The sequence below is a fragment of the Gordionus sp. m RMFG-2023 genome, chromosome 5, assembly GCF_954871325.1.
Source record: "Gordionus sp. m RMFG-2023 chromosome 5, tfGorSpeb1-WG-v2, whole genome shotgun sequence".
In the NCBI taxonomy this organism is placed as follows: Eukaryota; Metazoa; Nematomorpha; class Gordioida; order Chordodea; family Parachordodidae; genus Gordionus; species Gordionus sp. m RMFG-2023.
The window spans coordinates 25,379,407-25,383,474 of record NC_088779.1 but is presented as its reverse complement, the minus strand read 5'-3'; the positions used below and the strand labels follow the sequence as shown (position 1 = coordinate 25,383,474).

The following is a 4,068-nucleotide window of genomic DNA, read 5'->3' as shown; positions in this document are numbered from 1 at the left end:
TTATAGTAACAAAAGAGGTTTAGTGCTATACATTACCTCAAATAAAATAGCAATTTAAAGCTAATATAATTTTAAATACAATTAAGTTGATAAAGGTTTGAACATCTAGATTTGATTGTTTGGAGACGAATGAATGTTGTATTTTAGAGATCTGGAATAGTTTTCACTCAAACGAAGATAACAAATTAAATAATAAAAATTATATAATACTTTTTTAGATAATATATTATCAGTCTAGATATTTCTAATAATACATGAAAAAAAATCAATATTGACCTGTAAAATTACTTTTTAATGAAACAGGAAAATTTCTTCAATTATAGTTTCCCAGGAAATGCCCATTACTGATCCAGACCATGATCCTAACTAAATTAGTAGATTTGGGTTAATATTCCTCCTAAAACAGAAATCGATTAAGATCTCGACAAAAGAAAAATTGCTAAAAAAATATTTGAAAAAATGATAATATTTATTATGAATCAGAATATTGCCACGGAGAGCGAAATAATAGTCATTGAATGTCAATAAATTTATAAAATTTACTATTATATAGATATACAAAATAAACTTAATATTGTCATAAAAAACATTTATTTGAATTTGACCGGTCAAATATCGGTCCAATGACCGAATCATATTTGACAAGTCAAATAATTTAATTGATAACCCCCAAAAATTTGCCTTCAGCCTACCCCCTTATATCTTAAATAAAAATTAAGCAAAAAATTAACCAATCAGAAAAAGAATAAATACAGTATTAATATAAAAAAAATAAACATAAAAAAAGATTAATAAGCCTAGAAAGATTATGCATAAGGTTGTCGTTAATTTTCAAATATTCTAATGTTCATTTTTGAATTAGTCCTGATTCTGAAAAAAAGACAAAATTAAAGAAGGAACTTGGTAAAAATGTTTTCTAATGTTTTGTTAAGAAATTCTAAGAGGTTCTAAATTGGGATTATTTAAGAATATTTTATTGTTTATGAGGGGAAAGTATTTGAGTTAAATTTCATATTTGTGTTAGATTTTATTTTGATTAGCAAATGAGATTGTGAACACTTTTAACAGTTAAGTGCCATGCATAGGTCTTTATTTGAGACGGTTGTAGTGTAAGGAGGAGAATTTTATGAGATTAGGGCTGAGATTAGTGATGTAAGCAAAGGACAAATACCTGGGAATTCCGGAAAAATTATATTTTTTTTTGGTAATATTACCCATTTAATTTTTATAAAAGTATGTAAATTTATTTTTTATTAATGTTATTTTTTTTTTATCTATTATCATGTTTATCTTCAGCTAAATTTTAAATAATTTTCTTAGTATAATGATATCTGGATATATATCCCATTCAGTAATGTCCTTCATGCACTTTTTAAGCGAAAACAAATTTTCAGGGACAAAAAGATCTCCTTAAAAATTCATGGCATGTTTTGGAGAGTTAATTTGTCCATTCATCAATATAAATTTTTGAGAGTCCTTTTTTGTAGATTTTTGCCAAATCATAATTTTTTGTTGTTTAAAAATTTTATTTTTATGATATAGAAGATTAATAATTTGATAGATTTCATTTTAATTTATTAATAAATTAATATCTATTTTGTAATTGTTATATAAAGAAACAAAAAGATAATTAATTTATTATTTTCTTATAAATTATTTTTTAGATTGAATTATTATTCTCAATTTCAAAAATAATTTTAGGAAATCATAAAAAGTAAAAGTTATTTAGTTCAATCGGAAAAAAAAGATAAAAAGGAAATAATAAATTAGCAACACAATAAAAAATATTTATATTTTTTTCTAATAATGAACATTGATTAATAATTATCATAGATAATTTATACCCCGAACTTAGAAAAATTCTGTACAATCATATGGAGTGGACTAGTTTTAATGTTTAAAGTATTTAAAAATAAAGTAGCCTCTTCAAGAAATTTCAATATTAAAATAATTAACAGATGATGATAAGCTAATCATTTTACTTGAGAGCATACATTTTTGGTTCAATAGTGAAACTGCTTTTGATCCCAATTTATGAAAAAATAAAAATAGTAGAATAAAATTAAATCATATTTATTTGATTTACCAGAAATAAATCATTTACAAGATTACTCGAGTACAATGCAAAATGACTTAGAAAAAACAACTTAAAAAATTTAGCTGGCTAGATTTTCATTTTTTAAACGCACATTATTTTGTCAAAACATTGTCACCCAGGTTCAACTGCCTTTTTCATTCACCAAGTAAGGGCAATCGTTTAAATCTAAATTTAAATACAATAATAACAAATCTTGATGAATATCGGTGCATAGAAGATTTTTTGAAAATGGTGCCATATTGCCAGCGTCTACATGACAGGATTTTCACTGGATGCAAACCCCCTTCGAAAATCTTTACCTACCCCCCTAAAAAATCCCCCCACCTTCGCCGGCGATATTTCCCCATTATTATTTTCACCTTTTTAATTATAATGATACTCTTTTCAGAGAATTTATAAAGGATAACTTAAATTAATCTATCTCTACTACCAACTATCGATATTTTGTGAATATAAAGGATTTATTTTTTAGATAATAAATTCAATTAAATCCTCCATTATTTACAATGAATTCATGATTATAACTTTATGAGCTTGCTGATATCTAAACCCAGTGGCGTAGCTAGGAATTTTCCTTAGAGGGGGTCCATATATAAAAGCTGGGGGCTTCGCCCCAGACCCCCTTTTACGGGCCTTCGGCCCTTTTGCCGCCCTTCGGCCGGGTTTATCTTAAAAATCATATTGGTTTTTCTTATAATATAAAAGTCCTAGAATTATTAATTATTTTAATTAGTGTTGTTAAACGGCTCGACTTGAGCTGATTTTTATAAACAGCTAACTCAATATTTTTGCCAAAAAATATTGTTCAAGCCTAGAGATTTCTCGAATAATATAAAACTTGTATCTCCATGAGCAAAATTTTCTGGCTAATATATTGAGTTAGCCATATCGGCTAAAATTGAGCCACTAATTTTAATTAAAATAACACATTGACACAATTTTATTGATATACGTTTCATTTTATTATACTTTTAGAAGTTATTTACAAATAAAAAGCGATTATTTAAAATATAAATATTATATTGATTTAATTATAAATATTATATTGCTTTAATTATAAATATTATATTGCTTTAATTATAAATATTATATTGCTTTAATTATAAATATTATATTGCCTTAATTATAAATATTAGTATTACACATATAAATTGCTTTAATTATAAATATTATATTGCCTTAATTATAAATGATATATTTTATAATTAGTAAACACATTAAAACTATAGATTAAAAAATAAATGTTTTTTTTAAACTGTAAATTTAAGTCGATATCCTTCAAAGTGAAAAAATCAAAATTGTGTTGGCAATATTTTCTTACCAATATATGATAGATGTTTAAAATTAATATTGAGAAACCTAGGCTAATAATCATAGATGACATGTTAGCTTTGGAACCAACTTTTGATTATTATAAGTATAAAGTAATAGACTATATCACTTGTAGTAGGTGATGGTTCTAAATGATCTAGTATAATTGGTTGTCTATTATCCTTTAGTTTTCTGGAGTATGTGGGAATTGCTAAGATTTTAAATAAATATAATTTAAATAAGACTAATACCTGACATGAGTGGAACTTCATTTCCATTTAAATTCTCCCTAGATTTTTTATATATCTAAAATTTTAATGTAAATATTAATAAGTAATTGATTACATTACATTATTAGATAGTGATTTGTTGTGACTTAGTGTATTTTTTTGTTTGTTATCACTATTTTTTTTACCCCTTGGTGTGAATATTAATTGAGATATTCCTATAAAAATAAATTAAAATAAAACAACATATTAGATAACCTTTAAATTCTAAATTGATACAGCCTATAATATTTTGTTGACTACTATCATTCTTCTTCAATGTGATACTTGATATACCTAAAATTATGATATAAATATTTAAAGGTAATAGTTAACATTACTTTTACTAGGTAGAGATTTGAAGTGATCAAGTGTATTTAGCTTATTTTTATC

At 24.5% G+C, this 4,068-nt stretch overlaps 1 long non-coding RNA gene across 1 annotated transcript; it reads right to left on the bottom strand.

The window, feature by feature from the left end:
- Positions 1 to 3,760: 3,760 nt before the first annotated feature.
- LOC135929340 (uncharacterized) lies at positions 3,761 to 4,068 on the bottom strand. The gene is made up of 3 exons (XR_010572563.1): positions 4,017 to 4,068; positions 3,895 to 3,972; positions 3,761 to 3,854 (listed from the first exon to the last, which is right to left on the bottom strand). It is a non-coding gene; the product is annotated as an uncharacterized LOC135929340 (long non-coding RNA).